Genomic DNA, 20,571 nt, shown 5'->3' with positions numbered 1-20,571 from the left:
TTAGGTGCCTCGCCTTATACTCGAGTATATACGGTAATTCTTTTTCTCTTCAAGCATTTTTCTTCTGCTCCCTTTCTCACCCCTCAAAGAGAGGCTATCAGGAGACAATGGAGGAAGACACGCAGAGATAAACTGTCTGGACAGCTCACTGTCTTTAAGCGTTTCCGGAGACAAAAGTGACAGCTGACCAAAGGAAAAAAATGAGCAACCCAATATTTTAATATAGTAAGAAGTAGCCACCAATTTGTGTGGCCCATTCCCCCTTCCAAGCGGTAATAAAAATTGGGAAGTTCTAACAACATTCTTACTTAGTGTGAAACTTTTCTCTCTTTTTTAATGCCTCTGCTAAAACAAATTCTGAAGCAAATACAGTTCATTTTCCTCAAATTGCAGCAGATGTGGCTAGGAAAGTGATTTACAACTCTGCAGCATTGTATAGAGGAATTTGGCTCCTATTGCTGCTGTGGGGGGGGGAGAAACTGAGTAGCTTGCAACAACCCTGCAGTGTTATCTATTGCTTTCATGCAAGCACAGCCTGGGCTGAGAAAGTAGTATACAGCAAACCTTCACTGTAGTTCGCTGTTGTGACCCTATTACAGGTTGAGGTGTGTGCGCCAAGTATCTTGCAGCAGCCCTGCACAATAGTTTGTTGCTTCTATTACAGATCAGAGGTTCAGATAAGGCTCATTTAGATCACCTGTCAAAAATCCCCCATACGTATCAGGCTGCAGCAAGGCGCAATCTATTTCTATTGCCCTCTCAGACCAAAGCCAGCACTAAGTTGCATGCAGGCTCCATGCAACTTGCTGGGGGCCCCTTATTTTTTTACTATTACATAACAGAATACGTCTCGTGTAACATTATGCAATGCGCTTTAGAAAACTGAACTGATTGCCCTTTTTGTCTGTAGGTTGGTGCTGGCTTTAATGTTAATTAGCCTTAGGCTGCATTTATTCTGGGAAAGATGGGAGTGGAGGGTTCAGTGCTACACCATGTAAATGTAGCACCTGAATATTCATCAATTTATATGCCAGTTTACATGCTGTGGAATATTTTCCCAGGTTTAAATGGAAAAAACCACTAACCATTAAAAACAATAAATACTACTTTGGTTGGCTCCCTCTGCTAATTACAAACCCCAAAGAAATTAAAAACAAAGTAATAATTAGAAAACTGTTTTAAGATAAATTTATACCCTCCATATGGAGCTTAAAATATAAAAGCGTTCCACCTCCTTTCTTTATATTTTTTTAAAAAGCCAGGCAGTACAAATTTCAATATTCCTTATTAGCTTAATCTTCCTCTTTCATGGCTTTTCCAAACAGGCTTTATCAGCAGGGAGGGAGCTAGAAAAATTGAATGGGTACAACTCCATACAAGGCTATTCTAATGCAAAGAGCATAATATATTGGGGGGAGGGGAGAGATATCACAGTTCGTTCCCCCCACAAAAAATATATGCAACCACATTTATATTCTGACACAAATGAAATTCTTTTATTTGTTGTTGTTCTTTTAAGAAAAGCAGACACTACAGAACTGCAATACGCTTCACACCAACAGACATGGCTGCTCTTCCCCCCCCCCCTCCCCGGAGAACTAAAATAATTTTTGACGAAAAGGCAGTGTCTGTCTGGCTTTGGCCCTTTTTTGCTTACTGATGAAAAAACAAGATATGGGAGCATATTGGTCATCAAATATATAAATGTCTTTAAAAAGGAAGTACCGGTAACTGCCACCAACAGAAGCAAACCAGATACAAATTAAAATTCACTTCAAAATTATAAATCAGTGCAGAGTTCACATGATTTTAAAATTCAGAGTCTTACATTTGTTTGGCAGCAGAGAAAAGAGGGTGAAAAGGCTGAGGTTTATATTGTGTTACTGCTCTGCCCCAAGACCTGAGGTTTTAAAGAACAATTACCAACACGGAGGGAACTCCACACAGAATATCAAGATTATTCCACCACCCTCTTACAGGAGAAAAGAAACATCTGCATGAATATTTTCCATCAGATTGCATTATATCCTACTTATTCTTAGACTGCAGTACAAAAAAAAAAGAAAAAAGAAATCAAGTCATTTAATTATAAAAGTAAGTCAGCAATAAACCTTGGAAAGGTCTGGGCGAGAAGCTGGATAAAGAAAACGGTGAGGAGGATTCAATTAGAACATTCACTACAACTGGTTTGATGGATATAGGGCACATGATTATACACAATGAAGGCCAGAGGTTGCAGCACTGGGTTGTTAAAAGCAGGGCACCCAAAACACAGGGCAAGCAAGTCTGCAAAGATCCAAGCAGCTGTAGCTGCCAGAGAGCACAGCGGAAAGAAATAATCATTCCACACACACCTGTGGTGGTAGGGGAATGAATCAGATTATTAGGGTGCAGGAAATCTCTAGTGCCTTTCTTGGCTCACCTGCCTTCCCCAAAGGGAAAGGGAAGTCTCAACTGCGCTCTGCTGCGGACAGCAAGTAACCACCCCCTCCGAATCCAGTCAGCCAGCAGTCATGCGCTAGATGCATCACTGCTATTGATTCATCCCCTGCAGACCCCGCCATGACCGTCTGTGGCTTTTTACAGCAGAACAATACGATACAGAAGAACTCCTGTGTCCTTGTTTCACAAGTCCTCCCCGCATTTGTACTGTGGGCAACTCGCAGACACTTTCCAGCTACTAGGAACTAGCTTGATCGGCTTCACACCATTCGGGAAAACGGAATAGGAAACAGCCAAGAGAAGGCTGGAAAAGAGGGTCGGGGTGGAGTGGGGTGGGATGGGGGAAGCCTTATTGCCTCCAGAGCTTTGCAGCCCTCTGCCCCTCCCCCGCCCTTTCCTTCACATGACTGCCTCTCATTGGCACCAGCCTCATTACCCTCTGAAGAACAGCCACTTAACTCCTTTGGGACCAGAGTTCACATGAAGAGATCTTGACAAGCAAGACACATTTCCCTGGCAGCCTGCTCTCCATCTTGAGTTTGCAGATATGCAAAGAGAAGGGGGGGGGCTGGATCTTACGGCCCTCTTGTCTCAGAGTAAGAACCTCTTAAACAGCAATCTTCATTTCACAAACCAGCTAACAGAGATGGGAAACTGCCACTATCTATTCACGGGGGTGCCATGTTGGGATAGTCTTGCTAACATTAAGATTTAAAGTGCAAAAAAGATGGGAGGTTTGAGCTAAGTGTCAATTATAGGAGCACTTCATGGTATCGATTAAAACTAGCTTACAGTTCAACTTACAATAAGTAAACCTATTTCTGCCAAAAGGGAAAACAATAACTCCTCAGCTATGATCTATGTACAGTGGATGCTCAGGTTGCAGACGTAATCCGTGACGGAGGCACATCCACAACGTTTGTATCACGCAGCGGTGCGTCTGTGCATGCGTGAAGCGCCAAAACCCAGAAGTAACCCATTCCGGTACTTCCAGGTTCTCGTGAAGTGCAACCTGAAAAGACGTAACCCGCAGCAATCGTAATATGAGTTATGACTGTGCAACGTTTTGGTGAAAGAATGTAGGCTTCTGCTCTTCACCACTGCAAGCTAGCTACATCTGAAATAAGAGAACTGCAAAATTACTACTTTTATATTAGCAACATTAGCAGTGTAGTATCCCACCTTTGTACAATTTATGCCAGCATTATTAGAGAATGCATAATAGTTACTAACCTATGAGCCACAAAAGTGCATTTACTTGGGAGTAAGTTCTGTTTTCTCAGTGGAGCTGACCTTCCCTTCCCATTCTTGGCAATCTCCTCCAGTCCACAAAAACCTCCCTGTCCCATAGCCAAGCAGGCAGGTAGCTGCTGATCAGGTCAATTCCCCCCATTCTTGCTATGAAGAAACACATGTACATCTTCTGATCTAGACAGATCATCATAAGGATGCGCACAGGTGAGCTTGTGCAATTTGAGAAGAGTGGGTCAGGTTAGGAGGTATGTTTAAGGCAGCATGCATGCAGTCAGTCAGTTATATCCCTTGAACAATGCAAGAAGCTGACAGAGTAAATGGAACACAACCTTGCAAGGAAGTATTTTAGCATTCCAGGAACATTGGTACGTACAGAATTTACAACCAAAAGTAAAACACCCCAAGAGCTCCCATCGCACTTTCAAGACAGACTAGAACAAACTGAAGAGCTCACTTCTCACTCTGCAACCGGCAGATCAAATGGAGATCCATGTGTGCATGAAAACTTACGGGCTACGGTGCTCTGTCAATGTTGGAAGCGGGGTCTTACCTTTCCCTCCGCCTGTGTGTGTTCTGGAAAAGGCAAGCTTGCACTGAATGCTTTGTTGCCTGGCTGTTCAATTGTAACAACCTGTGTGCAGGAAAATGTTGGTTTATCTCTCTCTTTTAAAAAAAAGAAACGTAGCCATCCTTGCAGGAAAAAAGGAAGCCTTGCTGGCAACAAAAACAGATTTATGTCACAAAAAGAGCATGAACAATAGATATAGCAGGCACTGACCCAGAAGGCAATGTTAGCGATCCTAACTAAGTGCAAAGCAGATTCTGTCATAGAAAACAGTGAACAAATTCAGTGCCTTGATAATCAGAGTACTTCTGCATCTATCCATTACCCTAACTGCTTCCAGACTCCAGTCAGCATGAGGGGAACAAGTGTTAGCCACGTTACACCTATTAGAGGATAGGGGCCCCAAAGTATAAGCTAATCTAATGGGATGCTCAGTATGCTTTGACCCACAGAAACCTATCTGTGGTGTTTAAGTCTGTATAAAGCCACGTTTCCTAAAAGTTCAAGCATGTTGTAGAAGTCCAGTCTAGTCCTAAATTCTGATGGCAAGCCTCAACTACAAGTTATCACTATGTTATTGCTAAGAAACAGGAGCATAGTCACTATTTTTTGCAAGGGTTAGGCACCAGCCCTCTGAAACACCCTCTCCTCTTTCAGAACAGGCGGCAACAACCACGATGAACTTCAAACAATCGAAGAAGTTTCAAGAAACTTTCCCTGACTCGTACAATATTTTTGTAAAGTGTGCTATGTTGTTGCCTTTCCAGGATTTCATTGTACAGTGGCACCTAAGGTTAAGAACTTAATTTGTTATGGAGGTCCGTTCTTAACCTGAAACTGTTCTTAACCTGAGGTACCAGGCCTCCCGCTGCTACCACGCTGCCGCCACGCGATTTCTGTTCTCATCCTGAAGCAAAGTTCTTAACCCGAGGTACCATTTCTGGGTTAGCAGAGTCTGTAACCTGAAGCATCTGTAACCCGAGGTACCACTGTATTACATGGTCTGATTGCATGTTAGTCTCTAAGCGGTTTACAAAATAATAATATAAGCATTAAACAGTATATATGAAATAAATAAATACGTAAATCATTATTATTATTTTTAAGTCTCTTAACTATTGTCCTGATTAGAAGAGTGCTCAAAAACTGATTTAAACTTTCTGGAAAGGCAACTATTCTGTTAATACGTAATCCATGCAGTTTAATTAATATCATTCCTTTTGAGAAAGACCAACTACGGTAGTTCTTCTAATCCATCTTGAATTTTTTCATTTTTGTTTTTTTAAAAAAACAGGTTCTTAAGCAGGCAAATGTGCAAACAATGCCAAAATTGCCATGAGAAGGGAGCTTCAAACCAGACTAATGAGAAGCACAAAGTGCACACGCCACATTTTGCACAGTGAAGACAGAGAGACAAATCAATGTTTTCCTTTCTTCCAAGCAGAAAGCTTTTTTCTCAAAACTGAATTTCTCCACTGTTTCTTTTTAATGGACTATACATATATATTGGTTAGAAAAATGAACTTCTTTGTACATAAGAATGCATGTTTTCAATCATGCCTAATATCTGGTTGCGGGGATTCGGTGCTGGAGCTTCCCGTGTGTGAGTCTAGGCCACCCACACACGGGATACCAGTTGCTGGGGAAATGCGGCCAGCGTTCCACGTGCGTATTGCATGCACACGAAAGCTCATACCAAGAACTAACTTAAGTTGGTCTGTAATGTGCTACTGGAAGGAATTTTTTTATTTTTTATTTTGTTTTGGCTATATAAAGCTTACAGCCTACTCATGTTGCCCCCATAACTGCACCCAACTGGAAAGTTTATAGTTTGAAGGAAGCTGTTAGCTTTTTGATGTCTATCCAAGATAGATACTATTTCAGTGCCAGCCACATATTTGGGAGGGGGGAGGAAAAGACACCAAGTAAGTGTGATCAGTAGGCCTGGGGAAACCTTGCTCTGTGCTGACATACATTCATACCTGGTGCACATTACTGGTAAACAACACATAAATGCTTCAATTGGGGGAGGGGGAGATCGATGGCTGCTATTGCAAGAAACACATTAAGAACCAAACTTGCATAAGCTATAAGAACACGAATTTCAACACTGAGCTATAGGATACAGCTTTGCAACTGCTAGTTATCCAAATCACAATTGAATCCAATTTTGGGTAGCAGTTTGAGCCAAGAAATCAGTACGAGAAGTTGAAGGACAAATAAACAAGGTTGTAGGCAGGAAACTGAGCTGAGCCAGGAACAGGACATCAGAGATGTTCAAAAGGACAATCTAGCTGGATTTGGAGGGCCGTGCCAGCACAAATAGCTGCTCGGAGATATGGAAGGAAGCCCAGGAATTTGCTGCAAGGATGTGGAATAAGACAGTAGGCAATTGACGGGCACCTGGCAAGAACCAATCGGGAGTGGTGAAAATACTGAGATAAGCAGAGAAGAGTAAGGCAAATGTAAAAGATACAAACTAGAAATCAGTCCACAGCTTGTAGGTTACAGGCATGCCAGCCAGGTACCCAATACATTCACTTAATCAATTCCTGTTACGATTTAATATAGCTTCTGCTGAAAAAATAATGCAGTCAGCCAACTAGGCTGGAGGTAAAATGCAGTGTTTCTCAAACTGTGGGCCAGGCACTATCAATAGGCCTCAGCTCACTCTCAGGGGAGCCTCCTTGTTACAGACCTCCTGCACCTCCTTTATAGCCTTTTTGGTTGGACCAGCAGCAGCATATCCCCATAACTGCAGTGCATAGGCATACCTGGAAGCTGGTTAGAGTGAGGCAAGAGGAAGACTGTACCACGCACAGTTGTGAGGGGGGAAAATATAAGGGAAGAAACAGTTGTGACTGATGGAGTGACTGGCCGAGTGAAAGGAAAGGAAGAGAACGAAGAGGGAGAAGGGAGGTAAACAGGGCAGGTGGACTAAGGAGCTGCACTGATGTGCCTTCTCACTCACACATACACAAAAACACCAGCCCTCCTTCTTTCCTACGCAATCTGCTGCTAAGTCAGGAAGCCTCTTCCCTCCTCTGAGGGGAAAGGGACCTGAGCGGATGTTGGTGGAAATGAGAAAGGGAGACAAAACATTCACATTGTAAATGACAATAAAAACGAGAGACAGTAAGAGGACAAGGGAGGGAAGCTGTCAAAGGAGAAGAAGTATGCCTGTCTCCACCTGCTGCCATTGCAGCGCCACCGCTTGCAACTGGTGGGCCTCAGCCATTTTCAGGCCTTTCCAATGGTCTCTGGGAGTAGACAGTTGAAAACACCTGACAGTGGCATCAACACAACTGAACTGGTTACATGGACAGCTCCCTAATATGTCAGTGCAGAGATACTGGATTAAAGACAAAACACATTTACATCAGGGGCTGCCAACGTGGTGCCCTTCCAGAGGCTGTTGGGCTCCAACACCCCTGGGTCTAACATTTTACCAATGGCCAGTAGGCAGAAGAGACCAGAATGTACCCTCACTCTTTATAGCAGGGCTTCTCAAACCTGGGTCTCCAACAATTGTGAACTACAACTCCCATCATCCCTAGCAAGCAGGAATAGTGGTCAGGGATGATGGGAATTGTAGTCCAAAAAACAGCTGGAGACCTAAGTTTGGGAAACTCTGGTTTAGAGGCAGCATATCTTTAGTCACCAATTACTGGGGAGAACCTACAAGGAGCAGCTGTTAACATCATAACCTGCTCGTTGGCATCTTGAAGCATCTGGCTGTGGGCAAAACAGAATACTGGACTAGGACCTTGGTCTGATCTAGTCAGATAATTATAAAGCTCATAAGAGTGTGTTCTCAGGATCACTTGTCACAAATTAGTTATGCCTTAACTAGAGTGACCCTAAGAACAAACTCTTGTTTAAAATTCTCAAAGCATGTCAGAGATTCCAGTGTATACACACACATACAGATGTATGCCACACAAAACCATTCAGCCTATTCCCATGCTTAAGCATTCGTCTTCAAATGGTGAATTATGAACCTCAACTGGATTGCATATAAGCACAGCCAGCACCATTACCTTTCTTGTTTTGCTGAAATTTAAGAGATCAAGGAAAGGTGGACATAATACAGTAAAAAAAGTTAAAAACAGTCCTAAACTGAAATATAGGATTAAATATGGATCCTGGGCTTGATAGCATTGGCAACCATTGCACTAGAGATTGGAAGTAAACAAATAGACTGGGGGAAAGACTTCTTAACAAACAAGAAACAAAAGGAGCTGCTTATATTCTTAAATAAATTAGCATGTTGTAGAATTACCAGGGCAATAGATCTGGGAATTCATCACTGTTCTTTTTGCAATTCAAATGATGAAAAGGTTTGCATGGATTTAAGCTACGCTTGCTTCTGAAGTCAATAGTGCTGGATTGGCTTATATCCAAAAGCACCAGTTCAACTGGTTTTCAGTTAAGCAGCGCTTTAAATATTCCAATCTTTGCTTGCCTGGAACCAGGAGGGAATCTGCACTCCTCTTTGTGTCTCCATTCTTCTAAATTATATCATCTTGACCAATGAAAGAAAAATGTACAGAACTAGGTGAACCATGAGTCCGACCAACTCTGATAGCAGGTGGAGTTTCAACAAGCATCCCAGATTGCAATCACTTTTGTTTTTATTTATAAATTGTTCTGAAAGAAAAGAAAATATTTAAAATATGCCATTAGAAGGCCGGGTTTTGAATACTGCAATTAAATTGTCCCAGAGAAAATACAGAAAGCAAATATTTTATTGGACTAGCTTCATTAAAACACTCATTACATGAATAACAATGCTGCAACTGCATTCTAGTATTCGGCAAAGAATATAAGGTGGTAACCAAAATGCCAGAGAATGCCAGCATCCCCGTGTTTCTAGGGTAATTCTAACAATTATGCAGTTATTCAGTACACTGAATTAGTTTCTTCTGTAGAATAAAAGGACACGAACTTCCTTCAGTTTAATTCCCCTCTTGTACAGCCTTTGCAATGTTCATTCAGAAGCCACAAGCTTATTGTAGCTGCTGAATGCTCCCTCTTTTTTGGAAAAAAAAAAGAACTGAGTCATCTGGAAAACAATGGCTTGTTTTCCAAGCTGCTGAATACACAAGTATGGTATTGTTGATTTCCTTGTTTATTACACAGCCTCTGTAAAGTCAGTGTAGATCATGGAAAAAAATGTTTGAAGCCATTACATTCCAGATAGTCATGCCACTAGGCATGTTTTGGACACTGAAACATTTACTTTTTATGGTACAGTGGTACCTCAAGTTACAAACACCTCAGGTTACAAACACTTCGGGTTACAGACTCCGCTAACCTGGAAGCAGTACCTCATGTTAAGAATTTTACCTCAGGATGAGAACAGAAATTGTGCGGCTGCAGCACAACAGCAGCGGGAGGCCCCATTAGCTAAAGTGGTACCTCAGGTTAAGAACGGACCTCCAAAACAAATTAAGTTCGTAACCAGAGGTACCACTGTACATGAAAAATTACCAGTACAGTCTAAATTTTGAGAGGCAAGAAGAAAATAATTACTGTCAATATGAAAATAATTACTGCCAAGTATTTCTGGCATAAAGGGTAACATCTACAGTGCTGATCCAAATTTGTTATGTTGTTGTTGTTCAGTCGTTCAGTCGTGTCCGACTCTTCGTGACCCCATGGACCAGAGCACGCCAGGCACGCCTATCCTTCACTGCCTCTCGCAGTTTGGCCAAACTCATGTTAGTAGCTTCAAGAACACTGTCCAACCATCTCATCCTCTGTCGTCCCCTTCTCCTTGTGCCCTCCATCTTTCCCAACATCAGGGTCTTTTCTAGGGATTCTTCTCTTCTCATTAGGTGGCCAAAGTACTGGAGCCTCAACTTCAGGATCTGTCCTTCTAGTGAGTACTCAGGGCTGATTTCTTTGAGAATGGATAGGTTTGATCTTCTTGCAGTCCACGGGACTCTCAAGAGTCTCCTCCAGCACCATAATTCAAAAGCATCAATTCTACGGCGATCAGCCTTCTTTATGGTCCAGCTCTCACTTCCGTACATTACTACTGGGAAAACCATAGCTTTAACTATACGGACTTTTGTCGGCAAGGTGATGTCTTTGCTTTTTAAGATGCTGTCTAGGTTTGTCATTGCTTTTCTCCCAAGAAGCAGGCGTCTTCTGATTTCGTGACTGCTGTCACCATCTGCAGTGATCATGGAACCCAAGAAAGTGAAATCTCTCACTGCCTCCATTTCTTCCCCTTCTATTTGCCAGGAGGTGATGGGACCAGTGGCCATGATCTTAGTTTTTTTGATGTTGAGCTTCAGACCATATTTTGCGCTCTCTTCTTTCACCCTCATTAAAAGGTTCTTCAATTCTTCCTCACTTTCTGCCATCAAGGTAGTATCATCAGCATATCTGAGGTTGTTGATATTTTTTCCGGCAATCTTAATTCCGGTTGGGGATTCATCCAGTCCAGCCTTTCGCATGATGTATTCTGCATATAAGTTAAATAAGCAGGGAGACAATATACAGCCTTGTCGTACTCCTTTCCCAATTTTGAACCAATCAGTTGTTCCATATCCAGTTCTAACTGTAGCTTCTTGTCCCACATAGAGATTTCTCAGGAGGCAAATGAGGTGATCCGGCACTCCCATTTCTTTAAGAACTTGCCATAGTTTGCTGTGGTCGACACAGTCAAATGCTTTTGCATAATCAATGAAGCAGAAGTAGATGTTTTTCTGGAACTCTCTGGCTTTCTCCATAATCCAGCGCATGTTTGCAATTTGGTCTCTGGTTCCTCTGCCCCTTCTAAATCCAGCTTGCACTTCTGGGAGTTCTCGGTCCACATACTGCTTAAGCCTGCCTTGTAGAATTTTAAGCATAACCTTGCTAGCGTGTGAAATGAGTGCAATTGTGCGGTAGTTGGAGCATTCTTTGGCACTGCCCTTCTTTGGGATTGGGATGTAGACTGATCTTCTCCAATCCTCTGGCCACTGCTGAGTTTTCCAAACTTGCTGGCATATTGAGTGCAGCACCTTAACAGCATCCTCTTTTAAAATTTTAAATAGTTCAGCTGGAATATCATCACTTCCACTGGCCTTGTTGTTAGCAAGGCTTTCTAAGGCCCATTTGACTTCACTCTCCAGGATGTCTGGCTCAAGGTCAGCAATCACATTTCCTGGGGTGTATGAGACCTCCATATCTTTATGGTATAATTCCTCTGTGTATTCTTGCCACCTCTTCTTGATGTCTTCTGCTTCTGTTAGGTCCTTTCCACTTTTGTCCTTAATTGTGGTAATCTTTGTACGAAATGTTCCTTTCATATCTCCAATTTTCTTGAATAAATCTCTGGTTTTTCCCATTCTGTTGTTTTCCTCTATTTCTTTGCATTGCTCGTTTAGAAAGGCCCTCTTGTCTCTCCTTGCTATTCTTTGGAAATCTGCATTCAATTTCCTGTATCTTTCACGATCTCCTTCGCATTTTGCTTGTCTTCTCTCCCCCGCTATTTGTAAGGCCTCATTGGTCAGCCACTTTGCTTTCTTGCATTTCTTTTTCATTGGGATGGTTTTCCTTGCTGTCTCCTGTATAATGTTACGAGCCTCCATCCACAGTTCTTCAGGTACTCTATCCACCAAATCTAAATCCTTGAACCTGTTCTTCACTTCAACTGTGTATTCATAAGGAATTTGATTTAGATTGAATCTTACTGGCCCAGTGGTTTTTCCTACTTTCTTCAGTTTAAGCTGGAATTTTGCTATAAGAAGCTGATGATCTGAGCCACAGTCAGCTCCAGGTCTTGTTTTTGCTGAGTGTATAGAGCTTCTCCATCTTTGGCTGCAGAGAATATAATCAATCTGATTTTGATGTTGCCCATCTGGTGATGTCCATGTGTAGAGTCGTCTCTTGTGTTGTTGGATATAAATTTGTTATAGAAACACTGAATTCAGACACAATGTCAAATCATGGTTTGTCGTCACAAGAACAAACATGCACAAGTCTCAAATTCACACACACCCCACCTCCTTTGAGGAGAGGTTATTTAAAGCTCTGGTAAAGGTTTAGAACTGCTGTTTCTCATTTCATCCAAATATAGGTATAGGCCAAGTGTGGTTTGTTGAAACTATAGTTTAGGGTCCTTGATTTTATAGCCTGACTATAAGCTAAGGTTTGTACAAACCGGTTTCTTGTATTTGGATGAGATTTGTTTCAAATTTGTTCCTGAAGTCTGTTCCAAATCCAAGCAGAGGGTGCAAAAATTTGTCCCTTTGCATGGGGAGGTAGAACCATACATGGGTCACTGTAGTAGCACATTCTCATAACAAGCTCTGGTTTCTCGTAAAACCTGAATCTGAGCCATGGAAAACACTATGATACATGGATCCTTGACACATTATTGAATGTTCTTTTATTTTTCCACTGTATCATTCATGTGTCCATAGTCGCACCAGCATAACAATTGTAACCCAAACCATAGTTTGCTCTCAAAACTAGATTGAGAGTTTACTATAGCCTATAGTACCTATATACCAGTTCAGACATCGTTGTAAGCCATAGTTATCACTGACCTAAATAAGGGGGAAGGAAGGAGTGTGTGGAATCGCAGGAAAAGGAGAGGCAGTGTGTAAGCATGCTGAAGCACTCCCATTTATGGTTTGGGGGTAGATTTGGATTGTATCACACACTGGTGAGTGCTTTGAACACTTGGAAACACAGCTTCCTCTTCCCCTTATAATCAGAGATGGGGGGTGGAATTCAGATTAACTTTTACTGGCTGTCTCATCTGTTTGAAACTCTCAGCCACTGAATGTAGGATTTGTTAAACTTTGTTTTATTAGCAGGACTTTCCTAGCATCCAACAGCCTGACGTGTATCATTAAGACATTAACTTTTTGTAGGTACATAAATTGGTTCTTCTCTCAAGCTGGCCTATTGGTGTGTGTGTGTGTGTGTGTGTGTGTGTGTGTGTATGTCAACCTTGAGTACAGACCTCAGGCTGAACACATTTTGTGAAAGGGGGAAGCTTAACACAGAGATGTTCACAGCACTCAGCTTTCCTAAATACCAGACCAGCTCCCTCAATGCCAGCACTATCTTCTGTTCGCATTTTTATAATAGACTGCACATTCAATCTATAGGCCTAACCCATAATATTTCTGCTACATAACCTAGATTCCTGAGAATCTCCAATGTTGTGTTTGGTTTTGTTTGGTGGGGGAGGGAGCAAAAAATAAATAAAGAATGTTTCTACTTACATGGTTTTGAAAGAAAGATAAAAAGAAAAAGTTGCAAGCAGTCTCTAGCGAAGGCTCCGAGCCATAGGTGTCTTTAATACATGGTTAATTCTCCCTCACGTCTTTTATTACCCGCCTTTCCTACCTACGATGTCCTTGAGCACTTGGCTGCCTGCCTTCTTACCTCGTTACTATCCCCACACCTGGATAAACTATGCAATGTTCGACAGAAATGCAACTATTTCAGCTATAAAACTGCTCAAAGTATATAAATAACCGCTCTACTTCTTTACATCCAAGTCAGGTGAGAGACTGTCAAAGTACTGAACTGGTGTCTGGAATTAGTGACAGGCTAGATGAAATCAATAAACTGAAACTCAATCCTGACAAGACAAAGGTGTTGTGGGTAAATGGACTGTCTTCTCAGAAAGCTGGTGCTCAGGCTGTTTCAAATTGAGTTGCATTTCTCTCCTAAAGGATCGTGTTTTGCAACTTCGAGGTGCTCATAGAGACAGCTCTGTCACTGGACGTTCAAATTAGAAGAAGAAGAGTTTGGATTTGATATCCCGCTTTATCACTACCTGAAGGAGTCTCAAAGCGGCTAACATTCTCCTTTCCCTTCCTCCCCCACAAGAAACACTCTGTGAGGTGAGTGAGGCTGAGAGACTTCAAAGAAGTGTGACTAGCCCAAGTTCACCCAGCAGCTGCATGTGGAGGAGCGGAGACGCGAACCCAGTTCACCAGATTACGAGTCTACCGCTCTTAACCACCACACCAAATTTGCTCTCAGTGTGGGCTTTTAAACTGTTGGGAGGTGTTGTTTTTGTTTGTTACTATGCTATGTGTTTTGGTGTTTTTATATTATAAACTGCTCTGAGATCCTAGGATGGAGGACGGTATGGAAATTTAATAAATAATCTGTGTGTTACATAGCACCTTTCATTAGCAGAGGCTGGAGCACCAGCTGCAGCCGCTCTTCGACAGAGGCAGCCTGGCCATTATAAATCATGCTTAGATAACATCTGTGACCAGCTACTGTAATGTACTTTACATGGAGCTATCTTTGAAGACTACTGAAAACTGAAGTAAGTTCAAAATAAGAGCACTAGACTACTATCTGGGACCAGACATGGAAACCTTAACACACTGGTGCTTAAAAGAATTGCAGTGGATTCTGGTCCATTTCTGCACATGCTTTTGAAGCCCTACATAATTTTGAGACTGGGATATCTGGGGGAATGCTTGCTCCCACATCAACCTGCCTGTGTGCCAAGCCATCAGAAAAGGCCCTCCCTTCAGATGCCCTCACTAATTGAGGTTAGCTGGATAGCAACTGACCAGAGGGCCATTTTTGGTAGTTATAGAATAGGTTATAGAATTCCTTTCCCGAGGAGGTTCACCAGGTGCCCAATCTGTTTGATGTGATGCAATTGCTTTTTTGTCCTCCTCTGTGCCTTAATCCATTTCAACTGTTTGTCGCTGCTATTTGTTTAGCTGTATTGTACGTATTTACTGTTGTTTTGCATTTTTATTGTGAGCCGAAGGATAGTGCACAAGTACAATAAAGTAACTGAGAAAAGAACTGGACTGTACTAGCACAGTGTGTTACAAGCCCTTCCCATTGCTGCCCTTAAAAGCACAAAGCAACTCTCGCCTTCCACTTCTCCCTTCACATCTGCTCTCTCATTCTCACGAATGTTTCAACTGACTGTACGATGCAGACCCCTTTTTGCATTCATTTTCCATCTGATCTATAGGCAGCCTTGACAAAATAGGCAAAAGCAGGCATTTTTCACCCATCCCCCATCTCTGCCCAAGAGAGTAAGTGTCTGATGTTTAATAGCCTCTGCACAAACTTACCCTCTATGATCCAACCAAAGGAACCCATGACCAAATCGCTGTATCATATTATTGCCTGAGGCATCCCTTCCCCACCCAACACCATTGCATGCATCACAGCACCCGCCCAGCATTCGGCTCCCAGTGGAAATCAGATTCCAATGGCGAGAATCCTTACCCTGCCTGGCAGCACTGATTCTAGCACTGCTGCATTCAAAGTATCACAGGATAAGCCAAATGATTATTGCACGTTGCTGTTTGACACATTGGGTCCTTTAGGTTTCAGCTGGGTCACACTTCGAAGTTTCTCTTTACGGTTGTAATCCTAAATGCGCTCCTCTCTATAGCTGTAGTTTGAGAGCAATGACATTAATGAAAACAAAAGTTCCCCCCATTACAAAACTTGTTTTTAAAGTGCTTTTAATTTCCCAGTGCTAATTATTGCCTAGGAGGTATTCACAACAGCTGTGGGACTATTCCCCGTCCCGTCCCGCCCCCATTTTACAGACCATGGAGGGAGTTAAGACCTTAAGATCTTCAAGACCACTGGACCACACTGCCACTCACTTTACATATTGCTAGAGAAGACTGTTGGAGAAAAGCAGACCAGCAGGCTTAAGCACAAGGCAACTGCCTAGCAATGAAAATATAATAAAGCATATCATTTGTCTTTCTAAAGAATAATGATTCTAAACCGATTACTGGACCCTGCGAAGCTTAGCTTTCATTTTAAAAACTGTAACATTTTTCTACTCCTCAAAGGCTGTGAAGTAAAGCTTGAAAATGTGCAGGCAGTGCTAGTGAATCAATCACAGACCAAAAGGGATCTTTATGGGTCTTCCAGTGTCCAGAGGCAATGCTCATGAATCTGCCATCCAAACTTTGCCCTTCCAACCTACACCCTCTACGTTTCAAATCAGAACTCAATGTAAACACATGCAAATGTATGCATTCTTTTTCCTTTAGATGAACTATGATGCTATGCTTTCCAATTTTAGACATTTAAAATATATTATTCACACACAAGCAAGGAAGTCTGACTACACAATGGCCCCTGAAATATATTTGGGGAATTAGGCAAGGATGGCTTTTAGTCTACCTCAATACCCACCCAATGAAGCAATACTTATCCTATCACTAGTTACTAAGACAGGAAAAATAACCATACAATTCTCCTTTCTGAAAGAATAAAATTACCCCCTTCTCTCTATATATATATATATCTCCTCTATATGTGTGCATGCGCGCGCATGCGCGCACGCACACACACACATGCATCACCAAACACATACATTTGTTGTTGGCTAAAGACCACAGCTAATGTTGTAATTCAGAAGCTAGGACAGGCCTTCCAGCTGGGATTATAAAGTGCTTTGTTTAAGGCTCAAGCCACAGCAGCACAAAGACTTGCAGCTTCAGAAGGTGCAGAATTTTAAGCCAACTCACTCATTCAATTTGATGCTTTTCTCTAATCTTTTATTTTTAATTAATGCTGTTTCTCTCTCCTAGGTAATGACATTTGAAGAGCATCTTATCCATAGCTCTTTTCATCCAGGTACTGCTGCCTGGAGCAGCATGCCTCCAGTTTCTTGAAAAGGTAGCCTATTTGTTTTATGGCAGTTATCCGAAAGCTCCGATCAGCCATGGAGGGTAGGGACCTAGCTTTACGGATGCAGCAATCTCCAATGTTAAATACGTTTCATATTTATGCCTGCATGTATTATATTAATGCTTGCACTTTCCTTCCTATAAATCCTCAGAGAGCACCTTTTGAAGGAGGAAGAGTTGAAAGGCACAAGGGGATTAGGGCTTTATGAAGCCAGCAGATATCTCTAAGGAAGGAGAGATCTTTTCATCCTGCAGGCAGGAAGGCGAGAGGAAGAGTGCGACTACAGGGCTTCAATCAATTTTGAGGCTTTGTGTCTCCTGGTACAAGCCAGACCACCATCAGCAGACTACAGGTCACACAATACAGCTTTCCTGCCATCCTTGCTCCCTACATTCTACAAACAACATCTCTTTCTAGCAGAAATGAACTCGTAGTTTGCCATCAACTTCCATCTCCAGCCAAGAATCTCTGGGATACCCAGAGTAATTCAAGAGCAGCAGCAGGAGGTTACTTGGCACAGCTCTTGCTCCCAGGCTCAAATGCCAGCACAGAGAGAAGGCAACAGATGCCCTCTTTTGAAGAAACTCCTAGTTGTGCTTATGCTGTTTGAAAAGAGGGCTGGAACACAGAACAGCTGCTGCTAACTTCTGACCACCTCCAATCAACCAAAGCAAGTTGTTTCAAAAATTAGCAGAATGCAGATGGTAATCAACGGAAACACATTCTAAATGTTATACAGAACTGGTACAACATAATTAAAATCTTATGAGCCACACTAGGTATTTTGTTAAAAAAAGAAAGAAACAGCCTCTACAAGTCTAGGTCTCAGATTCTTCATAGTAATAATACATAGTGTCCATCCCAATAATTTTTTGGCGGTGTTAGGTATTTTAATTCTGGCCATCTACTCACTTTTTCAGTATCTTAGGGACTGTATCTCAGAAGTTTTTGAAAGTGCATAGGAGCAACAGTATTTCTTTACCTGAAATTCCCATTATATATATTTCCTTAAATTCTGCTCGCCAGTGTTGCCCATGCCCCCAGCCCCATGTGACCACTTCCACATTGGATCAAGGGGGCTGCTACAACTATAACCTTACCAGGTTGGACATTTTGGACCAACATATTCACTTTGTTTTATTTATTTGTAACATTTATATCCTACTTTTCGTCCAAGCAGCTCATGGTAGCATCTGGTGCTCAACCAGGCTAACATTTTGCACATCAGTCACAAAAAAGCTTGGCTGTCTTAGCAAGGCTGGACACACACTGGTACTGCCACCACTAATGTGACTCTCTAGCATTAGTATATCAGGAGCTCAAAGACTTGGAAAACCATTTTTTCCACTGCTTGCCAGTAGCTGACATGTCACAGTGAACTCAGGTACAACTAGCATCCTGTTCAAAAACCCAACCACTCAATATGTTACTAATTATCAATGACAGCAACATATAAGTCAAACAGACAGCTCCATTTTTTGTCACAAACAGTAGCCTAGCTTAAAAAAAAAGCAGGGCTGATTTGCTGTATTGGTTATTAATCAGTTTAGCCTCCCTGTGCCCTCCTAATAAGTGTTATTCCTTTCGACACTCCATATAAAAGCCATCCTTGATCTAAGAGGCATGAGATTCAATAGAAAATTCCTGGCCACCTTCCATCACCTGTATGGATGTCTACTTTGCCCTCTCTCCCCTAATCTTCAATATTGGGGTGCAGAATATCTTGGCATAAAGAAAGTGCAGCTTGAGGCATGAGCTTACCAGTGAAGAACAAAGCAACACTCATGAACGCAAGACAGCATTAGGAAGACATACCCCTTTGATATTCTGTATAAATCATTCCAGGTTAAGCTGCCATCCAAGGGATGCTGAGAGGATCAGTTAATGAGTGTGAAAGCACTTTGAAGATGAAAAGCAATCCAAGCGCCAAGTATTATTTCAAATTGATATTTATGTATGCTGCGTTTTCGTATTTTAAGATGTGCCTTGGCAAGCTAAGGGCTCTCTTTATCAGGAACTGTCTCCAGAGCAATCGGAGGAGATAGATTAGGAAGGCAAAAACAAAATTTATATATGGAATTTCTTGGGAGGGAGAGGGAATTTCACTGGGAATAAAAACAGCAGCAGCTTCTGAAACAAGAGGGATGGAAACCCAGGTCCAAAACAACACAGATACATATTTCTATTTTTTTAATTTAAAAAATTGTAAGCGAAAAGAAAAGCAAGTTCTCCACCCACCAAGGGCCACCAGAGGCTGCACTGTTTTCCAGGACCAGTCCCGCCTGCTCCTCACCCCCCTTCACGACACCACCACATGGGTCTCCACAACATACTGCAGAGGACAAAAGTTTTGTCAGTTCTCAGGAATATATATATTTTCCGGGGGTGGGGGGAGAGAAACTAGAGAAAAAGAAATCTCCAGCAACTGTAGACAGATGCAACTTCCAAGGCGCCCCTCCCGTTCCTTTCACACATGGGAACAACACGCTTCCCCTCCCAGCCTAGAACTGCAGCTTGGGGGGGGGGGGAGTCAAAGAGACCGACTGCCGGGGGGGGCGGAGGGAGAAAAGAGAGAATCATCCCAAACCACGGTTGAGGGAGGGAGGGAGGCGGAGAGGCGGCTTTCGCTTTTCCAGGCCTTTCTCCCTCCTTCCCCGCCAACTAACCCCGCTCCCTCCTTTGTCCACTGCACCCCCCCCCCTCTCGCCCCGCCGCCGCCGCCTCCCTGCCGCTCTCCCTCGGCCCTTCCCCACAGCGAAGGAGGCTCGCCTTCCTCCACCACCGAAGGCAGAGGAGGAGCAGCCCGCGTCGGACCCTCGCCTGGCGCCCGAGCTCCAGCCGGGCCTTGCACGCGCTCCCGGCGCCCCCGCAGCCCATTCATTAGCCTGCGAGAGAGCGGCGGCAGCGGCAGCGGCAGCCACCCGCCCGCCCGCCCGCTCGCCCCTTCCTCCCTCCTCCTCGCCGCGTCGTACCTGTTGTCCGCAAGCCCCCGGGCGAGCCCAAGCGCGGCAGCACCTGAGGAGCCAGGAGGAGGAGGAGGAGGAGGCGGTTGGGAAGGAAGGCTCCCTCGCTCCCTCCGCGGGTTCCCGGGCGCCGCTTGCTAGGCAGATCTCAGCAAAGGCTGCCGTCCTCCTTCGCAGCGTCTGCAGCAGCCCACAGTGGCAGTGGCGGGAGAGGGGGCTTGCGCGCGATGCATTAGCAGCGTCTCCTCCTCAAAGGCCACAGCAGGCTCTGCGGGGAGCACCGAAGAAGAGGAGCTGCTGCTGCTGAGGCTGCCGCGGTTAACCCTTCCCAGCCCGGCCCCGCTTCCAGCTAGCAGAAGGACCGAGCGACCTCCTGCCAGCTCTCCCATCAGATTTGGCCCGCCCCCTTCCTCCGAATCTCCACCCACCCAGAAGGTTCCTCCGGCGGCGGCGGCGGCGGCGTGTGTGCCGTGCCTCTGGTTTTGTTTGCCGAGGCGTCGTCGGGGCTGCGACTTGAGAATCCTGGCTTTCCTTGCAATCGCCCGCCGGCTCTGCTCCAGAGTAGAACCGGATAGGATCGCGGCGGGTCTGGGTTGGAATGCAGCGGCGGCGGCGCGCTCCTGAAATCAAGGCTGCCTTCCGCCGCGAACGCTTAACTTGTATAGCCGAAGTCGGGTTTACTTTTGA

At 43.6% G+C, this 20,571-nt stretch overlaps 1 long non-coding RNA gene across 1 annotated transcript in view; it reads right to left on the bottom strand.

The window, feature by feature from the left end:
• The window catches only part of LOC117041460, a 50,039-nt gene extending 29,741 nt beyond the window's left edge, over window positions 1-20,298 (bottom strand). The window contains exon 1 of the long non-coding RNA XR_004425974.1: window positions 19,894-20,298. This is a non-coding gene — a long non-coding RNA (uncharacterized LOC117041460). The remainder of the gene's footprint in view (window positions 1-19,893) is intronic.
• Between the last annotated feature and the right edge of the window lie 273 nt (window positions 20,299-20,571).

The sequence above is a fragment of the Lacerta agilis genome, chromosome 2 (genome assembly GCF_009819535.1).
Source record: "Lacerta agilis isolate rLacAgi1 chromosome 2, rLacAgi1.pri, whole genome shotgun sequence".
Lineage (NCBI taxonomy): Eukaryota > Metazoa > Chordata > Lepidosauria > Squamata > Lacertidae > Lacerta > Lacerta agilis.
Note: the sequence above shows the minus strand (reverse complement) of the source record. Positions and strands in the feature narration are given on the sequence as shown.